The 14,698-nt window shown below is 40.0% G+C and overlaps 1 long non-coding RNA gene across 1 annotated transcript in view; it reads left to right on the top strand.

Annotated features, from left to right (window-relative positions):
* LOC122458014 overlaps positions 1-14,475 on the top strand; it is a 52,197-nt gene extending 37,722 nt beyond the window's left edge. The window contains exons 2-3 of the long non-coding RNA XR_006277830.1: positions 9,447-9,583; positions 14,268-14,475. This is a non-coding gene — a long non-coding RNA (uncharacterized LOC122458014). The remainder of the gene's footprint in view (positions 1-9,446; positions 9,584-14,267) is intronic.
* Positions 14,476-14,698: the final 223 nt, after the last annotated feature.

The raw sequence follows: 14,698 nt of genomic DNA, 5'->3' as shown, positions 1-14,698 counted from the left end.
CCTCATATTGGACATCCATTTTTTAAAGGATACCTTTTTGCATCTAACTGCTTGTTTACTCTGCTGTTTAAGAGAAACCAAAAAAATTGCCATTGTGGCTACTTTTTTTTATTGGGGGGTATACATTTGGTTTGAGCCTGTATTATGGTCTTTTGTAAATAGCATCCATGCAGTTTGCAGGCATTTCACCCTGGTGACTGTTTCTTGTAATTGGTTTAAATAGCTTCTTTGTTTTTATGTAGTTCACCTTTCTGAAGTTAAATGCTGATGTGGTGAGTTTCTTTTGTATTTACACACACAAGAATGTTTAAATTCAATGACATTATGGTCACTATAATTTCATCTCTTGGACCAGGTCCTGTGCTCCAATTAGGACTAAATGAAGAATGACCTTTCCCCTTGTGGGTTCCAGGACAAGCTGCTCCAAGAAGCAGTGATTTACACTGTCTAGAAATGTTATCTCTAAATCCCTTCCTGAGGTGACATATACCCAGTCAATATGGGGATAATTTAAATTCCCCATTATTATTGCATTTTCTGCCTTTGTCGCCTCTCTAATCTATTTGAGCATTTCACAATCAATCATCATCATCATCTTGATCAGGTGGTTAGTATTATATTCCTACTGTTATACTCCTAGTGTTCAAACATAAATTTGCTTAGTAATTAATGCACTGTGTATGGCTATAGTTCAGTTACAATCCTAACTAAATTGCACCACACAATATTAATGCTGTTATTTATCCTTTTACGGGCCATTACCTCTTATCAAATTTGCCTATTGTCATCAGCTCAAATAGTAACAATAAGTGTTGGCAATGGCAGCCTCCTTCTCCAGTAGTACAAAGGCTCTTTCGTTAATGAACAGCAATAGCAGTACATGAACTTTCCAGAAGAAACCGTTTGACGTGACAGGTTTTAAACTGAGTTACCGACTGCCTTTGGGGAAATGAGTACTTTCTGCAGGATAGTGGCACTAGCAGCAGACATATCAAGTGCTCCAGGCTACCCCTTTTACCTGGTAGAGTTTGTGTCCATGTGTCAGCCAAAGAATTAGACTTGTGGTCTCCCAGTAGTAGGGCTGTGTGATAAGGCTGGCTGGCCTTTTCTGCCCCCTGCTGGAGTTACTGGTACCGATAGACCTGGCTACCAGTCCTCCAGAGACCTAGAAAGCCTTAGTCCTCCAGAGACCTAGAAAGTCTGGTAGGAGACACTGACCAATTGGGAGAAGGCAGACAAATTAAGAAGGCTTGCCTGCTTCTTCTTGGGGGGGGGCATGAGGTGAGACTAAGGCTGAGGAAGAGCTCCTCAATGATAGTCCAGAACCCCAGGGCCAGGTCAGGGCCTTGCTTTCAAGCTCTACAGCTAAATGCTTACCTTTGAGTTTTGTTGGTTGGTTTAAAAGACAGGCAGCAAAATTCTGAGTTTGTTATCATTAGTGAATCGTTTAGGGACTGGTGCTAACCTTATGGTACAGGCTGTTCTGTGCCAAGCAGACAGCCATTACTTGTGGACTAAAACAGCGCATGCCTGCAACACCATGCTTGGTCCCATAGGGGGCTACAGAGTAGTCCCACTTGTGACAGGCAGGTTAATCTTGACTCATTAAAAGATATGTATATTAGGTGCAAAGTTTAAATCCAACCACCGGGCAGCGATGGTGACATCACAATGCCCGCCCATGATTCAGGCATGGAGAACATGTGACTTCATGGAGAAATAATCCCACATTTGACATAGTCCCACAATTAGCATATCAGATCTCTTCTTTGCATGCTGCTTGCCAAAGAAGCCAGTCTTCTCCTGTCCCTTGTGCTCTGCACATGGGCTTCAGGAGCACAGGCTCTTCACAGTGACATACCATTGCAACTTCAACAGCAAACACTGCAGACTGAACTGTACCAAACTTGAACGTGTAGTGTTCAAATTTAGTTTTGCTCATTGTTTCTTATCTTTTGAAAATGGTTCATTGTGCCCTAGTTAATAACTTATTTCTGTATCCAGTATGAGAAGAAGCCTAGCTTAGAAATTTTATTTCACAACGACTGTTTCTCTGTATATATTTCACTTTATGACATAGAGCCTTCATTTATATATATATATATTTCTCAAAGAAATTGTTTAACAGGTATAATTTCAGTTAATAAGGATATTTAATCTACTCGATAATTAACAAGTCACTGTGCACTTTCTGCCATAGTTCACTAATACTAAACTATTACTCAGTTTGTGTCACTCAATCTATGGGGTCACCTACCTGCCTTTTAAGGCTTTGTTCTATTCAGGCACTTACACAAGGCCCAGCGCTGTGGCATCTGAGTGCCTGTTGTTCAATTATTATTTCTTTTGAACCCACTTTGGGTTTTTTCCTCTGAGCCCCTCTCCTGCCTCAAACTCTTTTCCAGATACACTTCCTTTAGGGAAAGATTCCAACTAATTTGATTTATTCTTCCCTAACCACATTATTGCTCATTGTTGAGACACTACACTCCTATGGCTTCTGCTGCTGTATGGCGCTAACACATCACTCCTCATATGGGGCCTGATCCAAAGGCCAATGGAAAAATTCCTATGGCAAAGGGCTTTGAATCATCCCCCAATGCTGTAAGGATCTAGCTTTCTGTCACACAGAATAATAAGTCAGATCAGTGCTTATTTAATGAAAACACTACCAACAATCTGCCCACAAGGGCAAGTAAAAACCTATGCAAGAAATTATTTGTTCATAGGTAGAAGTAGCCCAGTGATATTTTCCAATATTCTCACATGTGTTAGCCAAAAGGTTTTTTTACCACACTAGCAGATTGAGTGTTTCAGCTAACAATATACGACCCTTTCCTGAAGGGAGAGCAATTCAGTCCTTCGCTCATACCCTACTTACTACATGCCACATCGCTAAAGTCAGCCAGTCTCTGAAACAAGCTTGATAATGGACATGAACAGTATGCATTAAATAATAATTCTGAGGTGATGAGAGAAAAAATAAGTCGTACTGCTGGATACCCACTCTATGATCAAGAACGCAACTACATTAAATTTAGTCTCAGTACTCTAAGATCTGCACTGGCTACCTCTTTGTCTGTGGGCATACTTTAAGATATTGATCATGGCCTATGAATTGCTGAATGGCCTGGGACCTGCTTACCTGAGAAAACATCTCTCCCTCATGATGTACTGCCACATCTGCAGTCAGCAGAAAAGCTTCAGTTGGATCCCTCTCATTCTAAAGAAAGGAGCTGCTGGAACTTGCTTCACCCCTTTGGTCTGAAATAGCCAGAATCTGATGATCTTCCAAGCATGCTGCAAAAATCATTTATCTGACAGGGGTCTTGGAGAAGGCTGAGAGATGTGTTCCTTGAGTGGTTAAAGTATCTGTTTTGCTGCTTTGGTTTACTGCCAGGCTGAGTTAACTCATTATTTGTTTCAGAGTAGCAGCCGTGTTAGTCTGTATTCGCAAAAAGAAAAGGAGTACTTGTGGCACCTTAGAGACTAACAAATTTATTAGAGCATAAGCTTTCGTGAGCTACAGCTCACTTCATCGGATGCATTTGGTGGAAAAAACAGAGGAGAGATTTATATACACACACACAGAGAACATGAAACAATGGGTTTATCATACACACTGTAAGGAGAGTGATCACTTAAGATAAGCCATCACCAACAGCAGGGGGGGGAAGGAGGAAAACCTTTCATGGTGACAAGCAGGTAGGCTAATTCCAGCAGTTAACAAGAATATCAGAGGAACAGTGGGGGGTGGGGTGGGAGGGAGAAATACCATGGGGAAATAGTTTTACTTTGTGTAATGACTCATCCATTCCCAGTCTCTATTCAAGCCTAAGTTAATTGTATCCAGTTTGCAAATTAATTCCAATTCAGCAGTCTCTCGTTGGAGTCTGTTTTTGAAGCTTTTTTGTTGAAGTATAGCCACTCTTAGGTCTGTGATCGAGTGACCAGAGAGATTGAAGTGTTCTCTCTGGTCACTCGATTACAGACCTAAGAGTGGCTATACTTCAACAAAAAAGCTTCAAAAACAGACTCCAACGAGAGACTGCTGAATTGGAATTAATTTGCAAACTGGATACAATTAACTTAGGCTTGAATAGAGACTGGGAATGGATGAGTCATTACACAAAGTAAAACTATTTCCCCATGGTATTTCTCCCTCCCACCCCACCCCCCACTGTTCCTCTGATATTCTTGTTAACTGCTGGAATTAGCCTACCTGCTTGTCACCATGAAAGGTTTTCCTCCTTCCCCCCCTGCTGTTGGTGATGGCTTATCTTAAGTGATCACTCTCCTTACAGTGTGTATGATAAACCCATTGTTTCATGTTCTCTGTGTGTGTGTATATAAATCTCTCCTCTGTTTTTTCCACCAAATGCATCCGATGAAGTGAGCTGTAGCTCACGAAAGCTTATGCTCTAATAAATTTGTTAGTCTCTAAGGTGCCACAAGTACTCCTTTTCTTTCCATGTATTTTTGGCTCTCAACTTTATATTCTGCATGCCCATATGGTTTGTGATGCTGTGGATTTTCCATGGATGCTATGATACAAATTTAGGATCCAATCCAGCATTATGTAGTGAGTGAGTGGACCACTGGGCTCATGTGGTTCCCCACGCTGTGCCTTTGCACAATGAATTGTAATATTGGGATCTTTCTTTACAGTGACTTCAGTGGAATTTTTATACATTTTGGTCTCTTCCACACTGTTTTTTGGCAAACAAAATATGGCTATGGTGATTCAGGAGTTAATTGTGTTAAGAAATGCAACGGCTCAAAAGTTGTCAGAAGATCAAATATAAAGAGGAGAACAGAGAAACGAAAAATGAAGTACTGAGCACTGGTGATGAGTAAATGAAAACAGTGAGTTAATATCTCTAAGTACATAGAGAGAAAGTATAGGGCTGTAAGTGACAAATAGTTGTAAATAGAAGTATAATGTGAATAGCTATAGCCTCAAAATTTGGATGCAGATTTCAAACATCCTAAAAGGCAGGGGTGTTTGGATACATAATTTTGTTTAGCCATATTAAAGATAAAAACTATTTGCAAAATTTAAGATCTACACCTTCAAACTTCAAAGATGCCCAGATTTAGACTCTTAGTTTGGACCTCTCTGGTTTTGAATTATATAGGTAGAAGAAAGTGACCAGCATAGCAAATACTGAGAAGGCATTAAGTTAAGTAATTCAGTAATGACAGCATGAATATTCGGTGAGAATAAAGACAGACATGCTAGCCTGAAATGTGAGAAGGTCACATGAAAACAAAAACTCAGATGTCTAAAACATCTGTGGAAGATAAGTTCTATCAACCAAGTATGGGAACTGGGGAAATCGTAATGTGAGGTTTTATGGCATTTATGACCATTCGGATTGTGATTGACTGACTGACTAACTTTTTCAAAACACATCAGGTGCCTTTTTATATCTATCTAGCCCTGCAACAGAGCAGCGGGCAATACATTCGTAAAAGCCAAGTTAACTCATTTTGACATTTTGCTTTAGCTTTCCCATGTTTAACTAGCCCCATCTGCCTCAGTTTAGCAATACATGGATCTTTATTCCAGTTGATGATTCCTAATTGAAACAATACACTAAATGCGTCTATGTAAGTATCAGTATTGGGACTTGGAAACAATTCTGTTCTGAGTTCAGTTTGTTTACACTTTGCCAGGATCATCATTTACAAACTTCAGAAGCACATTGACAAATTCGCTTGCTGTTTTGGCAGTGCTTCCATCAATCATCAAACTAACAGCTTCAGCATTTTTCCTAAGCTATTATAGTCACTTTGATGGCTGCAGCAATGTATTCTGCACTGATAAATCAGGAGTGATCATTTCAGATGGTCACAAATGTAACAGCATTTAAAAAAATAGCTGTTAGCAAGCCTTTCTGCCTTTCCCCTCGGTTATTTGAACTAGTAAAACTAGAACTATTTTCTGTGAATTTGCATAGAAACAAATGTGATGATTTGCATTTTTTAAACTGGCCAGTCTAGGGCACCACTTGATAACTGGTCCATTTTTTTTCTTTTCTGCTGCTTATTTCAATGACTGGAAAGAACATTGCATCGATAAATGGGTTGTGTTTCCTTAGGCAACAGGTGCTTATCTTTTGGGTTTCAACATTCAACTGACAGATCAGGTCACATATCTAATAGCTATGTCACAGAAATCTGAAACCTATTTTCTTCTTTTTAAACTAAAAACTTTTTGCTTCAGGACAAGATGTAATTGCAACAGAAGTGCTATAGTTTCTTGGCTTTTGCAGTATTTATTTTATAAGTGCTTGTATACAAATGCAAGAAATCTAAACACAAAGATGAGTGAACTTGAGCACATGGTATTAAATGAGGATATTGATATAACGGGCATCACAGAAACTTGGTTGAACAATGCTAATCACTGGGACATGGTAATACCAGGGTACAAACTATATCAGAATGACAGAGTTGGTGGCACTAGTGGGAGAGTGGCATGATATGTGAAAGAAAGCATAGAGTCTAATAAAGTAAAAATCTGAAATAAATCACACAGTACCATAGAATCTCTATGAATAGAAATTACACATTTGAATAATAAGAGTATAGCAGTAAGAATATACTACTGACCAGGATGGTGATGGTGATTGTGAAATGCTCATGGAGACTAAGGAGGCTACAAAAACCTTATTAAGAAAACCTTAATAATGGGGGATTTCAACTAGCCCCATATTGACTGGGGCCATGTTACCTTTGGATGGGATGCATAGGTAAAATTTGTAGACACCATTAATGACTGCTTCTTGGAGCAGCTAGTCCTGGAACCCACAAGAGGAGAAGCAATTCTTGATTTAGTCCTAAGTCACATACAGGATCTGGACCAAGATGTGCATTTAGCTGAATAGTTGTTAATAACGACCATAATGTAAATAAATTTAAACATTCTTGGAGGGTGGCGATGGGAAATACTGAAGAAACCCACCACCATAGCATTTAACTTCAGGAGGAGGAACTACACTAAATGAGGGGGCTAGTTAAATGGAAATTAAAAAGAATGGTCACAAGAGTGAAAGGCCTGCAAGCTGCATGGAAACTGTTTAAAAACATTGTAATAGGGGCTCAAACTGTATGTATACCCAAACAAATAAACAAACAAAAAAACCCCCACAAAACCATAAGAGAACCAAACAAATACCACCATGGCTAAACAACATAGTAAAAGACATCTTTTAAAAATTGCAAGTCAAATTCTACTGAGGAAAATAGAAAGAAACATAAACTCTATCAAGTCGAGTGTAAAAGTGTAATTAGGCCAAAAAAGAATTTGAAGAGTAATTAGCTAATGAATCAAAAACTAACAGCAAAATTTGTGGTAAGTACATCAGGAGCAGGAAGTCTGCCAAAAAATCAGTGGGGTCACTGGAGGATAGAGGTGCTAAAGGAGCACTTAAGGAAGGCATGGCCATTGCAGAGAAGAAAAATAAATGCTTTGCATTGGTCTTCACTGTAGAGGATGTCAGGAGATTCCCTGAGCCATTCTTTTCAGGTAACGAATTTGAGTAGTTGCCAGATTGAGGTGTCAGTAAAGGAGGTTTTGGAACAAATAGATAAATTAAACAGTAATATGTCACCCGGACCAGATGGCATTCACCCAAATGTTCTGAAGGAACTCAAATGTGAAATTGCAGAATTACTAACTATGATATGTAAACTATCACTTAAATCAGCCTCTGTACTGGGGGGGGGGGATAATTAATATAACACTGATTTTTTTTAAAAGTCTCTAGAGGTGAACCTGGCAATTACAGGCTAGTAAGTCTAACTTCAGTACCAGGCAAATTAATTGAAACTATATTAAAGAACAGAATTGTCAGACACACATAGATGAACACGATATATTGGAGAAGTCAACACGGTTTTTGTAAAGGGAAATCATGCCTCACTAATATATTAGAATTTTATGAGGGTGTCAACAAATGTGGACAAGGGTGTACTTGGACTTTTAGAAAGTGTTTGACAAGGCCCCTCCCCAAAGGCTCTTAAGCAAAGTAGGCAGTCATGGGGTAAGAGGGAAAATCCTCTCATGGATCAGTAAGTAGTTAAAAGAGAGGAAGTGAAGGATAGGATTAAGTGGCCAGTTTTCACTGTGGAGAGAGGTAAATAGCTGTACTGGGCCCAGTGCTGTTTAACATATTCATAAATGATGTAGAAAAAGGTGTAAATAATGATGGGGCAAAGTTTGCAGACAATACAAAATTACTCAAGATAGTTAAGTCCAAAGCTGAGTGCTAAGAGACTGCTAAGGGATTTCACAAAACCGGATGAGGGGGCAACAAAATGGAAGATGAAATTCAGTGTAGATAAATTCAAAGTAATGCACATTGAAAAACATAATGCCAGCTATACATACAAAATGATGGGGTCTAAATTAGCTGTTGCCACTCAAGAAAGAGATCTTGGAGTCATCATGGTTAGTTCTTTGAAAACATCTGCTCAATGTGAAGCCGCAATCAAAAAAAGTTAACAATGTTAGGAACCATTAGGAAAGGGAGAGAGAAGACAGAAAATATCACAATGCCACTACAGTACATAAATCCATGGTACACCTACACCTTGCATATTGCATGCAGTCTGGTCATCCCATCTTAAAAAAAACTATAGTAGAATTGGAAAAATTACGGAGAAGGGCAACAAAAATGATATGGAACAACTTCCATATGAGGAGAGATTTAAAAAGACTGGCAGTGGTCAGTCGGGAAAAGAGAGGACCAAGGGTGGATATAATAGATGTCTATAAAATCATGTATGGTGTGGAGAAAGAGAATAAGGAAGTGTTATTTACCCCTTCACATAGCACAAGAACCAGGGGTCACCCAATGTAAGTAATGGTCAGCAGGTTTAAAACAAATACAAGGAAGTACTTCTCACACCACACAGGCAACCTGTAGAACTCATTGTCGGGGATGTTGTGAAGGCCAAAAGAATAACAGGTTCAAAAATAATTAGATAAATTCAAGGAGGATAGGTCTAACAATGGCTATTAGCCAAGATGGTCAAATATGTAACCCCATGCTCTAGGTATCCTTAAACCTCTGACTGCCAGAAGCTGGGACTGGATGACAGGGGATGGATCATTCAATAAATTGTTCCGTTCTCTTCATTCCCTCTGAAACATCTGGTGTTGGAAGACAGGATACTGGGCTAGATGGACCATTGGTCTAACCCAGTATGGCCAATCTTATGTTCTTATGACCATCCAAGTTTTTTCCAGGTATCACAGAAGGACCTCTTTTTCTTTCTTTTCTTTTCTTTCCTTTCTAAATTTGTGTTATTTAATAAAGAGAGAAATAGAGAGAAATCGAAAAACTAACTCTGTAGCTTGGTGGTTAGAACACTCAGCTGGAAGATGGGAGACCCAGGATCCAGTCCCTGAGCTCTAATTACTTCTTTATCCACAGTGGAATAATTTCAGCAGAAGAGACTGAAGGACCCTTACATCAGATTATCCCACCTGAAAGATGGCAGAGCCCAGTTCAAATTCCTTCTCTCTGTCAGTTGGAGGGGTGACTTAAACTGGGGGTCTCCCACAACCCAGGTGAGTTCCCTAGCCCATGAGCTAGAAGTTATGAAGGAGGTCCTCCTCACAGCAGCCTCTTGCTATAATGGTGTAGGCACCTAACATCAAGATAGGGTTTGCAGCTCAGAATCCCAAGCAGAGGGTGGTGCCTATCTCCAAGAGAGGGGAGGATTTAGGACATATCCCATTCATTGTCTAGCTTAGGCAAGGAGCTGCCTAGCACGCAGGCTTCTGTGAATCCCATTCTGACGCATTTATCTCTCCTCTCTCCACACACACACATTCATTGTACAGGGAGCTGAGGTACCACACTCAGGATTTGTGAATCCCAGAAATTTTCTGGGCACCTAAAAATTAGGGGTGGCAACACTCAGTGTCACCACATCTAAATTTATTTGTGAAACTAGCCCACTGACTAGAATTACCTTTGTTCTTGTATGATTTTTTTTTTTAATATAAATTTTGTGATGATGAAAGGTTCTTTGTTTGACTGCCTTGGAGACTGAAATTCTCTATCCAAAAGACAGGGTACAGGACAGACAAAGGAAGTGCAAGTGTACCTAACCTTTGCTACTTCACATGTATGTCTGAAACTTGACATAGGAGGGACCACCACCTTTGTGTCTGAGAATATTCTCCATTTCCATTCAGTGTGTGGCATCTCTTGGGATTGCCAATCAGTGACAACTGTGGTCATGGTGATAGTTTTTCTGATGTGGGCATGCAGCCACTAGTTCATTTCACACTGAACACCCTTGTGACGTTGGGTCACCAACAAACTAGTGTGCAGCTTCAAACAATTACTCATATGAAACCAAGGGGACTGTTTGTTTGTTTGTTTATGCAAGTGATTGGTACTCGCTTGAAAAAGTGTTTGCATAATTAGGCTTCTGATCCGTATTCAGACTGGACTCACGACTGAAATTCTCCATATTCCACTGCCAGTCTGTTGAGAGAGTACCATTCTTGCAGTTAGGTAAAATGATTTAATTTCTGTATGACTTCAAATATGGAAGGATTTGTCCTCTATGCTAGTGCTTCTATACTTATCAACCATCCTATCAGTATTTCCCCATTAATTATTTTCATCATTTAATTCAAAGATAAGCCCTGCATTTTAAATTCAATGAAATGCTGCCTTTTAAAAATCATGTAAATATAATTTAAAACTAGGTGATACTGACATGAGGTCATGAGATCGACAACTTACCTTTTATAAAAGAATCCTGCCAAAACAACCATTAATTTTTGGGCCTCTTCAGGCACATTTGTTAACTCAAAGAGCATAACATTAAAATGACGGTGTCCTCTGAGACTTACTAAAGCAGGTTTTAATTTTCTCCCATCCTTTGCCAGTGGCCATTGAATATTGCTGAGTGCCAGGCACAATTTACAAAACCTAAGGAGTTATCAGCCCCAGTTACAGGTAGTTCTATTTCTGTGTAAAGAGGCAGAAGTAATACTTTATTGTTAAAAGAAAAGGAGTACTTGTGGCACCTTAGAGACTAACAAATTTATTCGGGCATAAGCTTTCGTGAGCTACAGCTTACTTCATCGAATACAGACTAACAAGGCTGCTGCTCTGAAACCTGTCATGCAAGGTACTTTATTGTTGAAACCCTAATCTGAGCAGAGGACTAATTAAATTGGCTAACGCTTGGGACCTAGGTGAAGAAAAAAATTCTCTCCTAGAATAAAATCCTCCTCTTAAGGAGATGCAGTTGCCAATGTCTGGTACTGTTGTGTCAGTAGACGTTATGTCTAATTCTCCTCTGCCTGACTCTCAAATATGCGTTTTCTGGATTGAGCAGCTGGAGACCTACACTAGACTCTGAACATGGACTGTGTTCATCCATAAATGAGAGTAGCGTTCCCTTGCTCTCGAGTCAGGAGGGAGGCCACTCTGCCTTACTTCTGCAGGCAACAATAGTCAGGCTCAGGCCCTGCTAGCCAGAGCAGAGCAACAAGCAGTCTCTAGTATGCATCTTCCTGACTGGGATGGATACCAATTGGCAGTCTGGGAGCTATGACCCTCTGGGCAAGGCAGAGCAACAAGCAGTCTTTAGCCCTGAGCCTCCTGGTTGGGGCAGACAATAATCCACAGGTACAGGCCTTCTGGCCTATGGGAAGTATGCAGTGAACCCCAGGTGTGTGGGGCTGGCAGTAGGGAGACCTGGGCCCACCTCTATTCAACTGGGTCCCAGCCCATGGTCCTGTTAGTGGTGCATGGTCCCTCTACTGGGTCAATGGGGAAACACAAACATGCTGCTCTACTTCCCAGCAGCACAACTGGACTGAAGTCTGGTTCCCCTGGGCTGCTTCCTACTCAGCTCTGCTAGCGTTGCTCCACAGGCACCGGGCTCCATCTTGCCACTTCACAGTCTGGTGGCATCCTTTCCAGCAACTCCTCGGAGTTCTTGGCTTCTTTGGTCAGTAGGTTGCTGGTCTGCTCAGCTGCTGGTTTGAATTCCTGCAGAGGGCTTGGGCTCCTTAGAAGAGATGTCCACATCCTTCCCTATTCCAGCCCCAACTGAGCTACAGGGTCCCTCCTTTTATACTTCCTATCCCACCCCAATACTTCCAGTGGGGGGTGGGCGTGGGGGCGTTGTCTTTTCCCACCAGGGGGAGTGGTCCCTCACTCAAGTCTGGAGGGTGGCCACTCCGCCTCACTACAATGAGGTATATTTATAAGTGTGTTCCTGATTTCTGGTGGGAGATTTTGGTAGACAAAGGCAGAAAGGACTCTAAAGACCCTAAATGTACAGTACACAGAATTATCACCTGAATTGTGGCCAAATGCAAAGTACAGTTAGCTGAGTGTTAAATCATACAATCATAGAAATGTAGGACTAGAAGGGACCTTGACTGGTTATCTAGTCCAGTCCCCTGCACTGAAGCAGGATTGAGTATTAGATCATCCCTGACAGGTGTTTCTCTAACGTCTCTTAAAAACCTTCAATAACAAGAGATTCCAAAACCTCCTAGTTTGTTCCAGTTATTAACTACCCTTACAATTAGGAAGTTTTTCCTAATGTGTAACCTAAATTTCCCTTGCTGCAGTTTAAGCCCATTACTTCTTGTCCAATCTTCAGTGGTTAAGAAGAACAATTAATTACTGTCCTCTTTATAGTGACCTTTTACGTACTTAAACTGTTATCCTGTCCCTACCTCAGTTTTCTCTTCTCCAGACTAAACAAATCCATTTTTTTCAATCTTTCCTTGTAAGTCATGTTTACTAGACCTTTAATCAGTTTTGTTGCACTCATCTGGACTTTCTCCAGTTTATCCACATTCTTCCTGAAGTCTGGCACATAGGAATGGACACAATACTAATCAGTGATGAATAGAGTAGAAGAATTACTTCTCGAGTCTTGCTTACAACACCCCTGCTAATACATCGCAGAATGATATTTGCCTTTTTTCTTTTGCAACATATTGCATTGTTGACTCATATTTAGTTGGTGATACATTGTAACCCTCCAATCCTTTTCTGCATTTCTCCTTCCTAGGAAGTCATTTCCCATTTTGTATTTGTACAGTTGATTATTCCTATCTAAGTGTAGTACTTTGCCTTTATCATTATTGAATTTCATCTATTTTATTTCAAACCATTTCTCCAATTTGTCAAGATTATTTTGAATTCTAATCCTGTCCTCCAAAATGCTTACAACCCTTCCTGGGTTGGTGTCATCCACAAACTTTATAAGCACATGTTCTGTTCCATTATCCAAATCATTTACAAAATTGTAATGATCCAATCTGTAGCACACACTGAGGTTAGATATTCAGAAGTTTGATAATCTGAGACAATTTCAACTAGAATGTTGACCCCCACTGGAAATGAGGGTGAGTTTATGTTTTAGTCCTGCCAACAAAACTCCACCCAGAACATCTGAACCTGGGTTGATGCACTTCATTCATCCCAAGCCTTTCTGTGCTTCAGCCTTCAGTCTTCCCATGTCATCAGGACTTTGGAGTCCACAAACTGCCTAGCAGTGAGATAATTTTGGAGGGACAGTAATTTCTCAGTAATTAAGATACTATAACTAGCTATTATTTTGAAGTCAGATGTTAGAACCCCCTGTAGCTATGGCTTCAAAATTGGTTTGGCCTGAAAATTGCCAGATGTACTTGGCTTCTTTGCTTAGCAGAAAACTTGACACCAAATGACCATCATCTGATTCCAAATTTTGTTAGGAAAATTTTGCATGGTTCTAGTAACAAATACAGGGCTTAGTCCCGCCTCTGCTGCAATCAGTGGTGGCAGGATGGGCAGGGAAGATTATATATGGCTTACATATTTAATTAGTTAATGTAGGCACAACACTTTAAAAATGTAAAGTTCTGTAACATAGTGATTATCAATAGAATCTTTATGGTTGTGTGCCATAGCTATGCCGACCTAACCCATAGTGTAGATGTGGTATGCTCAATGGAAGAATTGCAAAACATTAACTTCACAGTTTCCGGGTAAATAACTGGCTTAATATTAGGGAATGTGGGGGCACAGGACAACAACAACTAGCAAAAAGTTAAAAGTACTGAAAGTAAAAGCCGTGTAGTGCTGGGGTTTGTGTTCTTTTAAAAACAGTTTGCTGTTGTTATGCTTGATGTGCTTCAGTGTAAATTCCAAATGGCCTGGGTAACATAGGCTTGGAGCAGTTTTTTCAAAACGTTTTTTCCAAGGCTTGTTCTCCTGCAGTTTTGGATGTAGCTGAATTTAGAAAATGGTTTCTCCACATTAGCTGAGCCAAGTGGGACACTGAAGATGCAGGAAGCAGCATGGCTCTTAATCACATCTATTGAAGGTAACACACTGGGATTTTCTTAACATAATCAATGTTTTCATGTACCTGGATGGTCCAAAATTTGGATGAAAATACGTAAAAATGAATAATAGCTTTTGTAAAACTGAGGAATGTTTTGATTAAAAACTAGTAAAAACTGAAAACAAAGAGCCTTGACTATAGCTCATTTTTTATATCACTAATACTCTAATTTGTGGTATTGAGTATAATAACAAAATTTAAGAATCCAGAGGCTAATTAGAGATACAGCTATGTTTATTAGCAGCTAAATTTTTACTATGCGAGCAAGCAACAGTAAAATCCACTTCAGACCAGTTCCCGGGAA

This window comes from Dermochelys coriacea, chromosome 11, assembly GCF_009764565.3.
Source record: "Dermochelys coriacea isolate rDerCor1 chromosome 11, rDerCor1.pri.v4, whole genome shotgun sequence".
Lineage (NCBI taxonomy): Eukaryota > Metazoa > Chordata > Testudines > Dermochelyidae > Dermochelys > Dermochelys coriacea.
The sequence above is the reverse complement of the archived record's forward strand: the minus strand, read 5'-3'. Positions and strand labels throughout refer to the sequence as shown.